Source organism: Hyla sarda, chromosome 6, assembly GCF_029499605.1.
Source record: "Hyla sarda isolate aHylSar1 chromosome 6, aHylSar1.hap1, whole genome shotgun sequence".
NCBI classification, from domain to species: domain Eukaryota; kingdom Metazoa; phylum Chordata; class Amphibia; order Anura; family Hylidae; genus Hyla; species Hyla sarda.
This window is the reverse complement of record NC_079194.1, coordinates 163,542,869-163,564,655: the sequence shown is the minus strand read 5'-3', so window position 1 is coordinate 163,564,655 and position 21,787 is coordinate 163,542,869. Positions and strand designations below refer to the sequence as shown.

General features: G+C 42.7%; 1 long non-coding RNA gene across 1 annotated transcript; it reads left to right on the top strand.

Annotated features, from left to right (window-relative positions):
- The first annotated feature begins 8,327 nt into the window (after nt 1-8,327).
- Nucleotides 8,328-20,857, top strand: LOC130277652 (uncharacterized). Its single transcript, XR_008845509.1, has 3 exons — nt 8,328-8,424; nt 8,509-8,558; nt 20,573-20,857. It is a non-coding gene; the product is annotated as an uncharacterized LOC130277652 (long non-coding RNA).
- Nucleotides 20,858-21,787: the final 930 nt, after the last annotated feature.

Here is a 21,787-nt window from a genome sequence, read left to right as displayed (position 1 = left end):
AGACAACTAAACCCCTTAAGGAAAAGAAATTGCGCCAAAATTGTACGGGACTTTGTCTGCAAAAACTTATATGTTGAGAGGTGAAGGTTATGAAACGTTTATTGTCTGCCATTTGGAACAGTGTGAAAATTGTACCCTCCATGTGTAAAATACGTGCTGCAGCTATGCTATGGGGTGAAATGTTTGTCTTACCTAAAAGGGTTAAAGATGTAGAAGAAAAACGCGTGAAGAAGTCCCGCCCCTGGGCGTGGAAGTCAAGTTGATGTCTTGAATCCTAAGTGGAAACAGAAAGGTCCGCCCCTTGTTGCTGGGGGAGCGTAAGTAAGGGACGCACCGCTGTCGTACTTCCTGCCGTTGGCCATATTGCCGAAGCCCACCATAAGAGGAACAGTGCTGCCAGACCTCTGCAGTCTGCAGGATGTTGGTGAGCAGAGCAACATGGCAGAAACACAGCAGAGCACGAGGTCTGTGAGTCCCAAGATGGTGCCCAGCGCCCACAAAGGCGCAGCAGCTGCAGCTCAAGTATTTCAGGAGCTTATGGACTGGCTGCAAAAGCTGTTGATCGGGGCCGAAGAGGTATGCTTACAAGTTCCACTGCCGGAAGATGATAAACAGTGGCCAGTGGCTCCTGAGAGCGGAATGCCCGCATCATCCAGAGGATCATCGCCGGTGAGACTGTCTCCACACCACCGATCCTGGGGGTCCTGGTCCAAGATACCAACTGAGGAGTCAGATGTGAGTACTCCGGCAGAAGCCGCTTTGTCTACCCCTTCCAGCCAGTCCAGCCCAGAGTCCACCCTCCAGGCCCAGAAACCCACAGCACGCCCCAGATCCCCCCTACTCCCAGAGTGGGTGTTTGGCGATAAGCCACAACTTATTGAATATATGCACCGGTACCTACTCCCTCTGCCCAGAAAGGAGCATCCCCCTGTCCCAGCAGCAGTGTCCGAGAGGACCAGGCGAGAAGCCCAGATGTCTGCAATCATAGAAGAGCTGAGGGCACAGAGGTGGCAGGAGTATGGCCCAAAAGAGATGCCCTATGAGGTGTGACAGGCCCACCAATCAGACACTATGTTTGGAACATCTGTACATCCAAATGTTGTACCACCCCTTGAGAGGCAAAGAGCCACAGTACTTAAATTTGAGAAAGTCCAGTGGTTCGGAACCTTAATGGACTGCTACCATGGGGGCACCGTCCTTGTGAATCGTCGGGCAGTCAAAAGAGACTACCCCCCCCCCCATACCTACAGTCCTTAGGGAGTGGGGAGATAGTGGAGTACACCCCAGTCCACAGTGCAAGAAGCAAATGTTTAGCAGCTGTGACAAGACCAAAGAATCCCACACAACTCCCCTTTGTCTGCTTCCCCTTGGAGGATCGGTTCCCTTCCGCCTACTACCTTCCCTAGTCAGAGGTCAAAGTCAAGGAGGAAGGGTATCAGTCTGAGGCGCTCGTCATGGCATCTAAATACCAACCAAAGAAGTCTACAGATATGTCCAGGGGTTGAGGAGGTTTGGACTACCCAGTGGGCACCAACCAAAGTGCCTCGGCCCACTCCTGCTGAGGAGGACCAACACCAACACTGTGGTACAGTTGGTGGTAACAGTGAGACCCACCATCACTGATTCCAAACTTTCTCAAGTGTCTTGGAACACACAAGTCAATCCCTTAGAGGGGGCACAGTCCCGTGGTCCCCGCCACATGTCCAAACCTAGAAAGCATCCTGACAGAATCGGGACAGAAAGTTTTCAGGATGAACTCACATGTGTTAATCTAATTTTTCCTACTAAGTCATGAGACTAACATTGTTCTGTGGAGTACCACTATTGTTTTACAGGTACCACTGTAATATTCAAGAGATGCACTTGGCGGACTAGCCAAGAACTAGCTGTAACCATTATGGGTAAGCACATGTGCCAGAACTACCAGCACATGTGCCAGAACTGTAGAGGGGTACTATTATTTGCTTTAAAAGATTAATAGTAATATACTGTTCACTGTTGTTGCACAAGTGAATGCAATACTAGACATTATTATGATTTACTGTTGCACCTTGTAATAAAGTGTATATAAAATGTTTGCACAAAATGTCTATAGTGTCTAATGTTCTTGCTAGCTATGGTATTTGTACGGGAGGTATCCTGAACCCATCAGGAGAAATATATCTAGTTGCCTCATTGTCATAAAATGCATGTTAGTGAACAAAACACTTATGTATATAATAATTAGCAGTCAAAAATATGCACTAAGTATCTAGTCATGTCTAGTCATTAGGAAGTATATAATTTCATGTACAGAAAGTAAGTAACATTTCAAAATAGTCATTAATGTACCTATTATATTTTGTGTACAGAAAATAGTTACATGTCATATTCAGTCAGGACTGTAGCCATATAGTCACTGTATATTCAGTCCACATTAATCTACAAAATGTGTAATTTCTAATGTCTATTATTTCCTGTCTACTGCGCACAGAGTTCTCTTGTGGTCAGAGAGATCACCTGAAGGTCGTAAGTAGCACATGAAAATGTCAGAGCAATTGTGTACATATGTTATATTTTCACGTGTTGCAAGAAGGTAATTAACTGCTAACTAACTACTACGGGGAGAAGTAGCATATGCTCATGGGCCCCGTTAGCACAGGCATCAGGGTAGAGAGCCTCAGGCAGCCCGATCCACAACAACCTTTAACAAAGCAGTTGTAAAGCCAAAGCAATTCATACAGACTGTTGTTTATGTTACCTCAGTTAAATCACCTGTTATTTGAGTATGTATGCGTTGTTCAAAAGGCCACATGAACTCCAATGTATGAGCCCTGTGAAGGACATTGGTGCAATGCCCCAGGAACTGTCTTTACTACTGTTATTGCGTGGCACCCAGTGGTCACTTCATCTCATCTGCTCTCCAGCACTATACACTGTGGACGGCTTCTTTTAAGAGGGGAGTTTGTGGTGGTCCAGTACAGGGCCCTCCTATACCCTTTTCTGTCCTGTGTGGCATACTCTATGTCAGTGCCCCCTGGGTCCACCCCCATTCTACAGACCCTAATTTTTTTTTTTTAAGTATTTTTTGTAGTTTTCAAATAAATGTAACAACATACAGTTCAAATGACCCCAAGAGGATCCACCCCTGCCAATACCAAAATAACCATTGGTCAATAAGACAGGGCATAAAAGGAAACAACAGGAGCAATCCATTTTCTATAGATCATACAACATTATAGGTAGGGGTGAAGAGCATCTCCTTAGAGAACAACCAACACAGTAACACCACAACCACTCACGCACACAACAGAACACTTCCTAGGATATCACATTCATCCAAATAACTACACTAAAGACTGGGAGGCCCCACGAACGGGAGGATCTGTAGAGACATCCAACAACATTCACGGCACCCAAACTTTATCAAACTTTATTGGCATCTCCGACTTACGTACAGGGCATGGTAGAGGGGAACATATTTATTTACTAAGACGATCCATCAGGACAGGGAAGGGGAGGGAAGACACGTCCTTCCAGGCCAGCACTATAACTATGCATGCACAAAACAGGAGAAAGCGGATCAATATGCGCCTATAAGAGCCCATCACCAAACCAATAATAACTCCCAACAAACAAACTTCTTGTGTTAAAACAAAGATGATCAGACAGGAATTGCATCACCTCTCTCCAGAAGGGCAAAACACAGGAACAAGTCCACACCACATGCAAAAAAGTTCCTCTCTCACTCCCACACCTGAAACAAACAACCAACCCCAAGACTCCCATGCGATGCAGTCTAACAGGAGTATAATATAAACAAAGAACAAACCTGGATTTAATGCACATCTCGGGCAATAACCAGTGTAGGATAATACGTCTTAATCACTTCCTTCCACATGTCCTCTGAGTGACCAGGAACATCCTCGACCCATTTCAGCTGAGCAATAGCAAACGGATCTAGACCCACCGATTGAAGCAAAGCATACCACTGACGGAGAGGCCTAGCCAAAATCATTGAACACAGGGTATCTTCCAGGGAACCAAATTATGTGGAAACCGCAACTGAAGATACCTGTAATGGGCAGGTCACTGCAGTCACTGACAGTCGGATATGTGTTGCCAGGGGTTCGCTATGTCCTGCCGCCAAACCTATTCCCTATACCTCTGTGCCATGCGCCCCCTTTGATTTTGTGCGCAGATCGATAAGAATTTACACAGCAATCGCTGGCTCCCCCGGCCAGCACTCCCTCCTGCTGTCTGACATCGCTGCCTGTACAATGCTAGAGGCAGGGAGCGAGTGAGCTCTCTAGCATTACACAGGCCAACGGAGATGTGAAACAGCGGGAGCGGGTGCTTGGTGGGGAAGCAATAACAGTGCCCGTTCTCTTCTTTGTGTGTGCCTGCATTTACTAGAGGCCGAGAGCTCACTCGCTCCCTGCCTCTAGCATTGTACAGGCAGCGATGTCAGACAGCAGTAGCGAGTGCTGGCCGGGGGAGCCAGCGCTTGCTGTGTAAATTCAGTAAAATCAGTCGGCGCACACATAAAAATCAAAGGGGGCAATGCCAATGACACAGCAGTCCCAGCGCTGTCAATAACACAGCAGTCCCACGCTGAGGTATAGGGGATAGGTGTGGCGGCAGGAGGGCATAGCGAACCCCTGGCCACGCCTATCCGACTGTCAGTGACTGCAAAGAAAAGTGTTTTTAGTGGTAATTACAACTGGAATAAAGAAGGTAAAAGTGATGCTGGATTAATAGTCTACACACAATACACAGACTATTCTTAGTTTATATGCTCCAAACTTCATGACAACTGCGCTTTAATTCCATGGGAGCTCCAAAACCCGGCCGCCTCCAACTTCCGCAAATGTTCGATATCAGGATTAACCCACATGAATGCTCGAGGAGAAACCACGGGCTGAGGAAAGTGCCCGGAAACTACAGACCAGGCCACAGCCACCATCTTAATAGGAGCCAGCAAGGATGAAGATAAAGCATACCTGTACATTGCATTAGTCAGTGTCTCATAGGAACCTGTGAGAGCCCCTGCCAGAGTCGTGAAGGCATTAAAAAGATCCAGGTCAATCCACTAGGCCACGTACACCAGCTGCGAAGCTAGAAAATAGTTATGCATATCAGGAGCAGAAAGACCTCCCCGCTGTTTTGGCACCTGGAGCAGTGCCCGTCCCACTCTCAGAGGTTTTTGGAAATTTCGGGAGGAAGATCATCTTAAAAATATTAACCCTACCCGCTAGGGATAAGGGTAAGGAGTCCCATGCCTGTAAACGCATAATCGTGTTTTCTAGAAGAGGGTCTAAATTAAGTGCCATAAACTCAGACACAACCTGTAAACCATTGGCCAATGTAGCAGGCAAAACCCCTCCCTGGGACAAGAACATAATAGATGATTTATCCCAATTTACTCTAAGGCTTGAGACCTCCCCAAACCTATCCAGAAGATCAAACAGAGCACATAGGGAGCCCTTCACATCAGCTAAATAAACCAAGGTGTCATTGGCCAGACCTTAAATGTTAAACAGTGCCTTATGTTATTTATTAATTTATCTTTCTGATGTTAATGTGCCTTTAAATGTGGTTACTAAGTCCTATGTAACCAGGGAAGGTGTCAGTGACCAGGTGACTTGTGGGGTACTTATCAGAGTCCTTCAAATTGTTTCCATATATTTCCAGGGAGGAGCTAGCCTAATCAGTCGAGGAGATTGTAACACTCACGTTTCTGAAGACAGGAACTCCGGTGACTCATACCATGCCAGGGAGCGGAGTCTAAGGTGCCACTGGTCTTCACTAGAGCCTGCCGCAAAGCAGGATGGGCCTGCAGCTGCTGGCGACAGCCAGGTCGCTACCTCCGGCACGGCTCGACCACACAGGCGGCTGAGGAGATGCAAAGCACAGAAGGGATGAGACATCTCCTAGTCAGGATAGCTGTAGGTCAGGGCAGGGTGCACAGTAGCATAGTCAGGACGTAGCAGAAGTTCAGTAGGCAGGCTGCACAGAAGCAAGGTCAAGGTCACAAGAGCAGGAGATCTGGTACACTGCAAGGCAATACTATGGAACGCTTTCACTAGGCACAAGGCAACAAAGATCTGGCAGAGAACTGGGGAGGGTGGAGGAATTTATCAACAAGACACAGGTGGTTACACTAATGAGCGTACTGGCCCTTTAAATCTTAAAGCTCCGGTGTGCGCACGCCCTAAGGGACAGGGACACGCGCGCCAGAGCAGAGAGGCGGAAGCAGAGGCAGGGGAAAACACCCGGAGAGTGACGAACTGGGGCTCGCATGCGGGTGCGTCCCGCAATGCGAGTCCAAGCCCCATTGGCAGCAGAAGGTAAGGGGACCATGCGCTCACGGCCAGCGTGGAAGGCCAGAGCGCATAGCGTAACAGAGATGAGTCTAAAATAACACAACGTTGGGTAAGAAATAAAGGCACCCTCAGCCAATTTGATATATGTATCCCTTGGTGAGAGAGTAGATTACAATCGAATAGCTATAAGAAACACACCAATTAGGTTTATGATAATATAAATCAATAAATTTTACTTGTACCAAAACAAATAATATAAGGTGGGTAAACAATAAATTACAGTATTACAATAAAGTGCCACATATAGGGGAAGGTGATAACCTACACTAGGAGCCCTACCTATCTAGGCAGGAAACTCCTAAAACTAAGTGTGGATAGGGGTAGGGGAAAAAAAACACCGCATTAATGGCTATTAGTAAGTGATTAGTAGGCCTCTCTTGCCAATGCGTTTCACCCATTCATATTTGGGGCTCATCATGGATGAGAGGAAATCACTACCACTAGTAATCAGAGAACACTGATGGGATGAGTCTAAGGAGCAGAACAGTCAAGATCTGAGAGTGTCTGGTGTTTCTAAGTGAGACCAAGGCCTAACTACGCAGCCACGCTTCCACCAACAGTGAACCCCCTTCAGGTGAAAATCAAAGCCTGGTAAGCAAATACAGGGGAGAAGTCTAGTCAGTCATAGTCAAGTTTAAAGTCAGAGTGGGACTGCATAATTGAGTCCAAGTCCACTACAAGTCCCAGCTAGCCCTAAAGTCACTGGTCATCTCCTTGGGCCTGAATGAGCTATAAAGACTTACGACATCTGTCTGCCTCAGTAAAGCTGCCATTGTTCTGTAACCTTGCATCAGAGTGATTATTTGCCCCATGCCTGGCCGAGGAACCGGTGTAGAGGATAACCACGCCCTGGTTAAGGCTTAATAACATCTGCCCTAAGGGTAAAAACATCTGCCCATCATCACACCCTCACCACATGGTTGTTTGTGAACCAGGTTATTTATAGTGATGTTTATGTTTTTTCATGGAATCAAGTTTAACTAATATGAGTTTCTTTTTTTCTTTTTCATTTTTTTTTTAGTATTCTGCATTTTCCAACAATGACAACATATTCATGGTGTTGCCCTGGTCTCCAAATTCCCTAGATCGCAAACCATGCTACACCCTTGTGAGGAACCACATTCATACTGATAAGTGGAATCAGGAACAGCTTGATCTCAGGGCAGCCTATATGCTTAATAGATAGGAAATACAGCCCATATAGAGTGTAGCCTCCGAGAGAGAGGAAACCCCACGTTGGCTTCATCCCTTATTTTAATAGAATTTGATATGGGACCTTTTCACATCTAAAGGCGTCCCTAAAATTCTAATACATTAACCCCTTTTCTTTGGCCTCTGCTGGAGTTGATGAAATGAAGCATTACATCAGCGCACGCAAACACTTCTGTATTTATTCCTGGTGATTATCACACTCTCCAGATGCTATAAGACCTCTTCTTATGTCTTATTAAGCGGGTGTTGCTGATACTTTCTCACATTGAGTTAAAATAGGCTGAAGAGGAACTTTACAAAACAATCGAATTATGATTTATTCAATATTCTCCCGTTTAATCAACATGGTGAGCTTCATTAGATTCCCATTCATGGGTAATAGGATTTTATCTAGGATCTGGGTCATTTTTTCATCTCTCTGCATTAGGCTGACATAAGGAACATCTTGTTACCATAAACTGCTGCATAATAGTATCACATATTAGATAACTGGTATTAACCATCCCCGGAGTTAGCCCTTATCAGCCTAGAAATCAGGATTTCTCGAAACCATTTGCTGATTAATAGACTTCCTGTAATACTGCTCGGCTCAGATCAAATTGGACTGACCAAATGTATTACTAGGCCGACCGGAATGGCATGATACAGAGCAGCACAATGCCAACAGCAGTGGTCTCAAACAGTGGCCCTCCAGATGTTGCAAAACTTCAACTCCCAGCATGCCGGACAGCCGTTGGCTGGTCTAGAGCATGCGGTGTGGACAGAAGCCTATGGCAGTTTAGCAGCACTCCTTATGGGAATGACAGTGAGACATACAAATGTCCTCTGATTTTAGGTGCTATTGTTGGTAAGTGCCACATTTATTGGTGTATAATCAGGGCTCAAGTCCTGCATGAATGCATGGTAACTGAGTTCCTGCACTTTTTCACAGCAGGAATACCATTCCCATTAGCAGGACCAGCTCTTGAGTGAAAATCTTTGGTGAGTTCCCACACTTTTTTCTCCCAGGACTTGTACCCCTGCGTATAACACACACTGGCATATAACACACCCTCATTTTAACAGGGAAATTTGAGTAAAAAAAAATGTTAAATAAATTCCTTGGAAGCTCTGAACTAAATGCCACAACATCCCCCCAAACCTTGATTCCCCCCATTTGCCACACCATTCCCCCAACTTTTACCCCCCCCCATTTGCCCCATGATTCCCCCTGCTCCTCAGTCTGCCCCCCCCCCCTGTGCCACATCATTTCCCCCCTGTGATACCCCTGTGCCTCATTATCTCCCCTTTGTGCCTCATTTCCCCCTGTAATCCCCCTGTGCCTCACTATTTCCCCTCTGTGCCTCATTTCCCCCGTGACCTTCCTGTGCCTCATTATTTCCCATTTGTGCCTCATTTCCACCTGTAATCCCCCCTGTGCCTCATTATTTCCCCTTTGTGCCTCATTTCTCCCTGTGATCCCCCCTGTGCCTCATTATTTCCCCTTTGTGCCTCATTTCCTCCTGTGATCCCCCTGTGCCTCATTATTTCCCCTTTGTGCCTCATTCCCCCCTGTGACCCCCCTGTGCCTCATTATTTCCCCTTTGTGCCTCATTTCCCCCTATGATCACCCTGTGTCTGATTATTTCCCCTTTGCACCTCATTTCCCCCTGTGATCCCCCTTGCACCTCATTATTTTCCCTTTGTGTCTAATTTCCCGTGATCACCTGTGTCTCATTATTTCCCCTTTGTGCCTCATTTCCCACTATGCCTCATCATTCCCCCACTGCCTTATCATTCCCTCCGCCTCCTCATTCCCCCATTGCCTTATCACTCCTCCCTTTTCCCCTGCTTATTTTATTCTCCCTTATCTGGCCACACTCCGGCACTGATGAGTGATGTCCCCTGCCGGCTCCTCTGCGCAGCGTCCGGGACGTATGTGCATGTGGATAACTATCTACCTATCTATCTATATTATTTATCTATCTATCTATATTATCTATCTATCCATCTATCGCCTAATATTCTCATATTCGCGAAAATTCGCTCTCCAGTCTAATACAGTAAATAGTATAGGAGCCTTCTGTAGACAACAAGCTGGAAGCAGGGAGGGATGAGATCACTGTGATGTGTTCTGTGGGGGAAAATGCTATAGTGCTATAATCGCCTCATTCGTGAATATGTGAAATTTGCAATAAATATTCGAATTGTTAATATTTGCGCTCAACCCTGATCACTTCTGAGTTACTGATATCATTATATCTGCAGTGATATTGAGTGAATAACAATTCCCAGCATACCCTTACCACTGCTTAGTTCATACTAAAAGGTGTAGTTTCGCAAGGGAAAAACGTCCTCTTATTTGGTAATTGCTATATTTGATTACTATGGTAGAAATACATTTCCTTGACGCACTACACTGCTGGCATCCGTCACGCCAAGTAAGGAACCTGTTGTTAAAAATTTTAATCCCACTGGTAAGGGTGACTGCATAAAACTCAGGAGGAATAAGCCCATAGTAACACAGTGTTTGATGGCTTCTGTGACGCAGTCCTCACACAATCTTATTCTTTTCTAATCCTGGAATTTATTAAACTTTTTCTTGGCCTCTTGCTGCCTGAGCTTTGCCTCTCAAAGCTGTATGTTCAATGGATTCAGATCTTGCCGCAACAGAAAAATTACCTTCTCGGGGGGAAAAAAATTTCAACTTGACAGGCACATGCTTTCATGTTGGGTGCGACTTCACGTATGTCACACAACGCTATATAGGTTTCCATAGTAACCGGTGTTTGATTAATTGGAAGCTGAAATGAATCAAAAGGGGGAAAAGAGGTTCCAAAATTGTTTGTACTGAAAAATGACCTGGATTAGTGTCTACAATAGATGAAAAGCAAAGATTTTCTGGATTTAAACAGAGATTGTTCTACATGGATTGTGCTAGAATTGTAAAACAATAGATGGATAGATAAATAGATAGATATGATATAGATAGATGATAGATAGCTAGATGATAGATAGATAGATAGATAGATAGATAAGAGATAGATAGATAGATAGATAGATATGAGATAGATAGATAGATAGCAACAGGAGAATACAGCAGCCCACTGCTAGCACAAAGATATAGATGAAACATGAGTATATAGATAAAACATGAGTATATAGATAGGACATGAAAAGCTATACAGCTGTAATGCAATAAATGAAGATATGAAACTATGAAATTATGAGGTACTTAGCTTGAAAATTTGGCGTCAAATAGCGTGGACCATCCCACCACGGTAAGGTGACCTCATTCTGGGACGGACCCTACACTGTGTATATGCCTCTGTGTGAACAGTACAGCAGGCATGCAAGGTCTGAAACATTCAAGGCACCTTATATACACCTAATAGAGGTGGGTGGGGTGCAGGAGCCAACATGGAGGTAGCCACTCCCCTGTATGTGTAATACAACCAAAGAATAAATTGGCCAGCACTATTGATCCAAACTATTGTAAAAACCTGGCTTGCAGGTGCAGGCTAGATAGATAGATAAATAGATAAACTGAAGAGGGAAGCAGCACTCGGGCAAAAGAGTAAAGTTGGTGCACCCAGACACAGTCCTTGGTCAGGGGTCCAGATGTGAATAATAAATTAGAATAAATCCGCAGCACACAAGTCCAATTAAAGTGAAAAAATGAAAACATTTATTCCATAAACAGGTGAATGTTACAGCGACGTTTCAACCAGCTCTCCTGGTCTTTCTCAAGCCTTGAGAAAGACCAGGAGAGCTGGTTGAAACGTCGCTGTAACATTCACCTGTTTATGGAATAAATGTTTTCATTTTTTCACTTTAATTGGACTTGTGTGCTGCGGATTTATTTTAATTTATTAGATAGATAGATAAGAGATAGATAGATAGATAGATAGAAGATAGATAGATAGATAGATAGATGATAGATAGATAGATAGATAGATAGATATGATATAGATAGATAGATATGAGATAGATAGATAGATAGATAGATAGATAGACAGATAGAAGATAGATAGATGATTGATAGATAGATAGATATGAGATAGATAGATAGATATGAGATAGATAGATATGAGATAGATAGATAGGAGATAGATAGATAGATAGATAGATGGATAGATAAATAAGATAGATAGATGATAGACAGACAAACAGATAGATAGATAGCTTAACAGACATTAAACAAATAGAGAGATAGCAGAACTTTTTTGACTAAGAGGAAAAAATGAAATATGCTTTCATGTATCATGTGATGTGCCTCTTCATGTATGTGACATAACTTTATATGGTTTCTATGGTAACTGTTGTTTGATGAATTGAAAGCAAAAATGAATGAAAGGGGAAAAGAGGTTTTAGAATTGTTTGTATGAAGAATGACCAAAATGAGCAAGCACAATAGATGAACAGCAAATACCTCCTGGATTTCTACAGACATTGTTCTACATGGATTGTGTCACAATTCAAAGATAAACAGATGAGCAGCACAATCCAGTATTATAGCTATGTTGGTGCACGCAGAGCCAGACCTGGGTCAGGAGTCCATATACAAGTATAAATCAAGGATAAATCCGCAGCACTCTTGATTCCATAATTTATTCCATATTCAACATAGTGTCACCGCAACGTTTCTGCCAGCTCTACAAGCTTGAGAAAGGCCAGGTGAGCTGGCAGAAACGTTGCTGTGACACTATGTTGAATATGGAATAAATATCACCTCTTTTTATGGAATCAAGAGTGCTGCGGATTTATCCTTGATTTATAGATAGATAGATAGGAGATAGATAAATAGACTGATAGATAGATAGATAAAACAAGGGATAGGGAGCAGCACTCTCCGAGATAGAAGTAGAAGGTGGGTGCAAACGGACGGAATCCCAGGTCACGGGAGACACTTCAAATGTAGAAAGGAGAAGACTGTAGCACTCCAGTAGGATGAAAGGGAATGTGGCTTTATTCCAATTCAAACATCAAGGCAACGTTTCAGCTGCACACAGGCAGCCTTTATCAAGCCTTTATGGCTTGATAAAGGCTGCCTGCGTGCAGCTGAAACGTTGCCTTGATGTTTGAATTGGAATAAAGCCACATTCACTTTCATCCTACTGGAGTGCTACAGTCTTCTCCTTTCTAGATAGATAGAAAGATAGATATGAGATAAATATATGATAGATAAATAGATATATATGAATTAGATGTTAGATAGATAAGAGATAGATAGATAGATAGATAGATACAGCAAACAGGTAAACCTAGCAGCACTCCAGAGTAGCGAAAAATAGTGACTTTATTGATCACAAAAAAAGCTTGATGATGGCCATGAGAGGTGGTTGAAACATCGCTGTACATTTTTGGTGATAAATAAAGTCACTATTTTTCACTACTCCGGAGTGCTGCTAGGTTTACCTGTTTGCTGTATCTACTCGAGGCCCGAGGACCAGGACCCGACCACAGCTTGCACCTTCCTATTCTGACAATTCGAGTGCTGCTCGATCTGCTGTTTTCTAGATAGATAGAAGATAGATGTCCCGTTTATAACTGTAATTTGTGAATAAAGTTGTATATTTTTCTTATATTTTTGTTCATGGTATTTCTTTGTGTGGGTAAGCGGATATATGGCCTATCCATTTATTAGCCCATGTGTAAGGTCCTAGTGAGGGTATTTATATTTTTTCATATTTGTCATTATTGTTTTATATTTTCTTATTGTTTATTTTTTATTATATTCTTTATTCTTATTGTTTTGTTGCTTTTTATATATATTTTTCATTTTTATATATATATATATATATATATATATATATATATATATATATATATACTTTTTATTTTTCATTTATATTTGTATTAAAGATATTTTTTTGGGGAGAAAAGTATTCACAGTGTGGTCCATTGTAGCCCTGGTGAGCTTGATTATGGTTGGTTGTTGGAGCGAGAGGGACCTATGGTAGTGTGCATTTACTTGTGCTGTGGAAATGTCTCTTACAGTGCCTGTGGAGACAGGTCTGCATGCACACATTGCGTTATCTGGCTCCGGTTTAGAGATGCGCACCCTGTTCAATAGAATGTCTGGCTGCATGTGCAGGACTAGGACCCACTGAATATTAGTACTGCGACTGCCTGTTGGTAGATTTATAGTACTATAGTTACTGTTGAATACTGTGTCATTGACCGGGCTGAGTGTCTTTCTCGGGTGAATGTGTCTAAAATGATTAACATTATGATCACTGGATCGCTCAGGCTTTTTATGAATGGGCATACCATATATAGAATGGCCTCTTCGGACTCCTGTGCTGTGCGCATGCGCTAGTCCGTGATACGCACGGCGCTATGGTTACTGAAAAATGCTTTATTCCTATTGGCCATACCGCTTTACCTGACACGATACCCTCTGAACTATACGCGCATGTGCGCTGTGTACTTCCTGATGCCAGTAAAATGGAGAATGAATATTATGTCATCCGGTGAGTGTGCGCTCCCCCCCCCCCACCTTTTTAATTTAATTTTAATATTGCACATGTGTTACACGGGGATAAATAGATGTAATTAAACATCTATCTTAATGTTATATCTGTATTTTTATTTGATTTGATATATTTTGTGTTCTATATAATGTATTTACTTGCTTGTATTTGAAAAAGTTTTGATACACTGTAGTAATTGCACTTTGTATTTTATTGATACCGTATATACTCGAGTATAAGCCGACCCGAATATAAGCCGAGGCCCCTAATTTCACCCCAAAAACCCAGTAAAAGTTATTGACTCGACTTTAAGCCTAGGGTGGGAAATACATCATCCCCCCCCCATGTAATCATCCAGACCCCCGTCATCATCCCCCCCTTCATCATCACTGCCTGTCAATCCCTTCATCAGTTGTCTTCAAGCTGCAGACCTCCAGATCTTGCAAAACTACAACTCCCAGCATGCCCGGACAGCCATCGGCTGTCCAGGCATGCTGGGAGTTGTAGTTTTGAAAGCTCTGGAGGTCCCCAGGTTGAAGACCACTGCGGCCTTCGTCATCACCGCCTGTCAATCCCTTCATCAGCAGTCTTCAACCTGCGGACCTCCAGATGTTGCAAAACTACAACTCCCAGCATGCCCGAACAGCCACCGATGGCTGTCTGGGCAAGCTGGGAGTTGTAATTTTGCAACATCTGGAGGTACGCAGGTTGAAGACCACTGAGAAGGGATTAACAGGCAGAGAGTTCACTCGAGTATAAGCCGAGGGGGGCGTTTTCAGCACGAAAATTTGTGCTAAAAAACTCGGCTTATACTCGAGTATATACGGTAATTATGCACTTTAAGGCATTCTGCGGTTGATGCCCTGATAAATATGTGGTTTGCACTGAGTATACACTGTTTGAGAACGGTCAGGTTGAGCTGACTGAAACGTTGCTGCTTTTTGTAATGACACCTTTTATGGAATAAATCTACACTTTTTTGTTACATTGTGCTGTGGAGAGATATTTTTTTTTCTAGATAGATAGATAGATAGATAGATCCTATTTCCATCAGTGGATATAATGTGAACAGCACCTGGTGATTGAGGACCTGTCATTGAGCATTGCTGTGTGTGGGTTAAGTCTTACAACAAACTCTGGTTTTCCGCACACAACACATTCCAGATACTACTGTACATTGTTCTATTGTTCCCTGTGATCCGTTATCATTTCTCTCCATCTCACATTACAATAAATATAATCAGCTCTCCAGGAAACTTTTCTATTCTTTAGAGAACACGTGTTGGGCCTTAAGATACATGATGGAGAAGTGACTGTCAGCATTTCAACAATACGCTTTGTAGATGATGTAGAGATGCATGTTTAATTAATTTTCTCCAAGGCTGCGGAGGGGGCTGCACACTTAGCTGTCAAACCTCCGCATAAAGTATCTATTGATTAAAGCCGGAGCTGCGGGTAGCTTTTGTATGTTTATCTAATGACATGAAAGAGCTACCAAATGTAGTGGAGCAGATGCAGCAGAGCTGAATGTGTCCCTTCACTCTAACTACTGTGCACAGTAAATTTAACTGCAAATCACTGTACATTCACAGATAATACAGAGTAAAATCCCTATATATTGTATAAAATTGCTCAGCTCTGCTACATCTGCTTGTAACTCTTCAGATAATGGGGATAAGGGAATATTAGTAGTATTAATGAGCAGTGCCAACATTCAGTGGTACAGCTTGCTAATCATACAATGGTAAAATAACAAATATGTCCCAGGTCACAGCTCACAAAGAATATCCACACCAAAATGAAGAAATCAAGCAGCACTCCGATACGCATGAAACTTTAGTGCAGATTATTCACCCAATGTCATAGCGACATTTCAGCTGCCCATTTACAGCCATGACATTGGTTGAATAAACTGTGTCATGTCCTGGTACAGAACGTGGTTCTGTACAGTTCCTAAAGTCCTCTCAGGTAGAGTCCCTCAAGTCCACAGGGCTCTCCTGCAGGATCCCCTAGGTCATTATTATGATTTCTATTGTACATTAATTATGTATGTTTATTTCAGGTATTGTATAGTGAATATGAGCTATGTGCAAAGGTTATTAGGATGTTTAAACTGTATAGGACCTTCCTAAGGTCATGTGATATGGTCATGTGATATGTGATCACCTGATACCCAGAGTTCCAGAGGCACAGGTAACCACAGGCAACCAGCTACCAATGGGCTTTAGTCCAGCCCCCTGATATATAAAGGGCTGTAGTCTCCACACTAGGTCTTTTAGTTCCTGGACATTAAAGCAAGCACAAGTCCTGTGCAAATTCAGTCCAGTACAGCTAGGCCAAAGCCTACAAGTCTGCAGCCACATCTAATCAATAAGTCTCATCTATGTTTACAAGTCAAGTCTCTGCTGTCCTGTCCCTACCAAAGTCATAACAGTAGTACAGTGGCCTGCATCATCATTATTATCACTACAAGTCCAAACAAGCCTGAGAGGTTCCCTGTGTCCCGGTCACCTCTGTGGAAGTTGGCTATCTGTAAGAACTGTTATATTGCCTTCTTCAGAAATGTTCCAGTTGCATCAAAACCTGCTTTGGACTCTCATTTAATATATGCAGTTTCTGGGTTGGTTGTTGGCAGTGCCCTACACCAAACAACCACATCCTGGCATCACGAACACTAGGGGTTAACAACATCTTGCCCCAGGGGTTAATATCATCTGGCCCCACCACCTACACTGCTACACTCCGTGGTCCCGCCATACACCGTGGGTCACCACAACTGCACTAAAGTTTCATGCATATCAGAGTGCTCCTGGATTTCTTTGTTTTAGTGTAAATCAATAGATAGATAGACAATTAGATATGATGTAAATAAAAAGATAGATATATTTGAGATAGATAGATAGATAGATAGATAGACAAATAGATACAATATACATAGATAGATGAATAGATAGATAGACAGACAGATAGTAGCAGAAAAGACTGCTGCAGTCTTTTCTGCTACTATTCAAGTTGGAGCCTCTGACGGCGTGCACCTACTTTACCTTTTATTCAAATCCCCAGCGGATGTGCTGCTTCTTTTATAGACTCTAGATAGATAGATAAATAGATAGATAGATAGATAGACAGATATGAAATAAATAGATAGATGGATAGATAGATAGAATTGAGGTAGACAGATAATCTGTAATTTTCATCATAGGTATACCTCAACTATGAGAGACATAATGAGAAAAAAATCCATAAAATCACATTGTCTGATTTTTAAAGAATTTATTTGGAAATGATGGTGGAAAATAAATATGTGGTCACCAACAAACAAGCAAGATCAAGCAATAGAGAGGTAAAGCTGGCACTAGTACCGCTAATGAGCAAGACGACTGTCGTACGAGTGCTGATCCACTTCCTAGGGACGATACATGCACTGTCTTAAGTCCCGCCTCCAGCGGTGCTCCGTCCAACAGACCAAATCGGTGATCGCACAAAGAAGATAGAAAAGACGGCAACAAACTGAAAAAACGTGCGGCTTTATTCTCAAGACACAGCGGGTACAGCAGGTACACAAAGAGCAAAGTTTCACCGATTGGCTTCTTCCGACTCACTGGTGTGACGTGGTGTCGACGCGCTAGATATACGTCTGCAGCAGTCGGCACCATGACAACCAGGATACACAAACCTACGGCGCAGGATACACAAACCTACGGCGCAGGCAGTGTCTCATTGGCGCGTGCGTATTAACGCCACAGCGCCAAAGAAAAAGGTAAGTGATATTGATAATAGTGTAAATACAATAAGTTGAATAAGAAACCAAATACAAAACATTAAAACCGTATATTAAGTAGCAATTACAGAAAGACACTCATGTCATTCTTGTCATTAAGTCCAGCCGGACCGACAGCGTCAGTTCTCAGGATCCAGGTGGATTCTCTCTGGAGCAAACGTTTGTGGCGATCGCCACCATCTTTAGTTGCTTTGACCACCTCCAGTCCTGAGAAAGACAGTACATCAATATTACCTGCGCGCATTGTTCTCACATGCTCAATCAATCTGGTACACCCTTTACCTGTACGAACGGAGCGAAAATGCTCCTGAATCCTGGTGTACATACATCGGATGGTTTTACCGATGTAAAACCTACCACAGGTACATTCGAGCAGATGCACTACCAAATTTGTTTTACAGGTAATAAATTGTGTGACATTCAACTCAATACCTCCTACTCTACAAAACTTACTCTCCTTGTTATATTGGCACATAGAACAGTGTTTACATCTAAAATTACCTCTGGGTAAAGTCCTTTCTAGCCAATTCTTATCATCTTCCACCAGCCGGGTGCAGCTAAGCTGGTTACAAGATATCTGCCCGAGAGGTTTGCTAGAGAGCATTTGGATGGTCCAGAAGAATATTGGGAGAATGTCATATGGTCAGATGAAGCCAAAGTAGAACTTTTTGGTAGAAACTCAACTCGTCGTGTTTGGAGGAAAAAGATTGCTGAGTTGCATCCAAAGAACACCATACCTACTGTTACGTTATGCGCTGAGGCTCCACGCAAGATCTCACCGTGGTGTCAAAATAATCTCAAGAGCGGTGAGAAAAAATCCCAGAACCACACGGGGGGTTAAGTGAATGACCTGCAGAGAGCTGGGACCAAAGTAACAAAGGCTACCATCAGTAACACACTACATCACCAGGGACTCAAATCATGCAGTGCCAGATGTGTCCCCCTGCTTAAGCCAGTACATGTCCAGGCCCATCTGAAGTTTGTTAGAGAGCATTTGAATGATCCAGAAGAGGATTGGGAGAATGTCATATGGTCAGATGAAACCAAAGTAGAACTTTTTGGTAAAACTCAACTCGTCATGTTTGAAGGAGAAAGAATGCTGAGTTGCATCCAAAGAACACAATACCTACTGTGAAGCATGGGGGTGGAAACATCATGCTTTGGGGCTGTTTTTCAGAAACGGGACTAGGAAGAATGATGCATGTAAAGGAAAGAATGAATGGGGCCATGTATAGTAACATTTTGTGTGAAAACCTACTTCCATCAGCAAGGGCATTGAAGATGAAACATGGCTGGGTCTTTCAGCATGACAATGATCCCAAACACACCACCCTGGCAACGAAGGAGTGGCTTCATAAGAAGCATTTCAAGGTCCTTGAGTGGCCTAGCCAGTCTCCAAATCTCAACCCCATAGAAAACCTTTGGAGGGAGTTGAAAGTCCATGTTGCCCAGTGACAGCCCCAAAAGATCACTGCTCTAGAAGAGATCTGGATGGAGGAATGGGCCAAAATACCAGAAACAGTGTGTGAAAACCTTGTGAAGACTTACAGAAAACGTTTGACCTCTGTCATTGCCAACAAAGGAATGTAACAAAGTATTGAGATGAACTTTTGTTATTGACCAAATACTTATTTTCCACCATAATTTGCAAAACATTCTTTAAAAATCAGACAATGTGATTTTATGGATTTTTTTTTCTCATTATGTCTCTCATAGTTGAGGTATACATATGATGAAAATTACAGGCCTCTCATCTTTTTAAGTGGGAGAACTTGCACAATTGGTGGCTGACTAAATACTTTTTTGCCCCACTGTAGATAGATAGATAGATTAACATCCACAAAAAAGGTCCAGCAGCTCTACAATGTGAAAGCAAACATGCTTTATTAACCCATGTATAAGTGGATGCAACATTTCAACAGCATCACACTGGCTTTCTCAAGCATGTTCAAGTGATCACTGGTGTAACATTATATGGGGTGACCAATCAAGTACATCACAAAAGCTCATAATACAATCATGTAACATTATCAAAAGTGCATATCACTCGCAATACTTCTAAAATTAACATATAAATCCCTACAGCAGTGCAAATCATGTGAAATACAGTACAAGTACTGTACTATACAATACAGTACAAATACAAGTACAAATACAGTACACAACTCTACGCATGGACACCAGTGTAGCATTAATAATCACCAATTAAGTGCAGCTGTGTATAATAAAATCATAATTAAAAACAACAATGTGGCGATTGAATATCATACCTCACTAGCGTTCTTAGCCACGCCATTGTTGCGGTCACGGATACCAGCGCCGGCTGTGTGCATCACGTGGTGATAGTTAGATAGATTTGAGATAGATGATAGATAGATTGATAGATATAAGATAGATAGATAGATAGACAAATAGATAGATAGATAATGTATGTGATATAAATAGATGGATAGATAGATAATACATGGAAAGATAGATAGATATAGATAGACAGACAAAGAGATACATAATAGATGGATAGCACCAATGTTAAACTGGTAAAAAGTAGATAAGTGTTAGTTTCCTGTAGTGGCCCTAGTGGTATATATAGCATATAGTAGACTGGGGGCCTGTTACAATTTTTGCACTGGGGCCAAGGAGCTTTATGCTACACCTCTGCATGTTTCAGAGCCCCTGGACTGTGCAGGTCCATATGCAGCTACTTAGAAATCCTTGGCATTCACCCTCTTACAATATGTTGTACTTTCAATGGTTTGTAGGTATCTACAGAACTGGCAGAATCTGGCAGCAACACAATCCAAAATTCACAAAATAAACAAAAAACAAGTGAAAATAAACTGAGAACAAGAAATGCCTTTCTAGCAGAGAGATAAATGCTCCAATAAGATAATTCCATGGCTCTTTATCTTCTATCAAGTCTCTTTTTTTTCTGTTATCATCACACATTGAATCCTTTATTTTCATATGGAAACAGCTTATTTTTCTGCTAATGCTGTTTCCTGAGCCATGAAGACAGATTGCACAGGGTTTTTAATAAAGTAACATGAAAGGATTGTGGTTTAACTCTTTAGTCATATTATCATCCGCTCTCTTCTCTTGCGCCAAGGGGGCTAAATAATGAATTTCTCCAAATGCAATAAATTCTGAATGTTCATCTGGATCTGAAATGTGAATTGTCATTATTAAAAAATCAAAATTATATAGCTTCAGTAAGTAAATAATGCTGCAGGATAAACATACAAGACATTGATAAATCCTGAAATTTTAAAGGGGCAGTCAACTGAAATTCATTATACAGTTTAGGCAAAATTCAGTTCACACTTCCGCTCACCCTTCACCAATCTTTGGACAAATGGAACCTTTTTACCTCTTCTTACTTATCATTTCTTGTATTAATACATTCGACTTTGTCAGGTTTAGCCTCCTGTCTAAAGTGTATAGGGGCCTCTTACATCTCCACTAACTAATGAAGTCAGTGAAGAGAAGGGTAGTACTTGTAGGATTATAACCATCTGACCATATTGTTCACAATTGTCTGGCTGCAGCTTACTCTTCCTCATAGAGAAAACATGAACGCTTGGCTGTGTTGATTGTTCATGTGTATGGGAAGGTCAGGAGAGATAGCTTTCTGCTGAATTTTGTTTAACCCCTTAAGGACCCAGGACGTATGGGTACGTCCTGGGTCCCGGTCCTGCAATATAACGCGGGGTCACGCGGTGACCCCGCATCATATCGCGGTGGGCCCAGCTTCATAGTGAAGCCGGGACCCGCCTCTAATAGCGCGCAGCACTGATTGCGGTGCTGCACGCTATTAACCCTTTAGCGGCGCGCTCAAAGCTTAGCCGCGTGACTAAAAACGAAAGTGAAAGTTGCCGGTTAGCTCAGGGAGCTGTTCTTGATCGCCATGGTATAATCGCGGCATCCCGAACAGCTGCAGCACAGGAGGAAGGTCCCTTACCTTCCTTCCTGCGGTC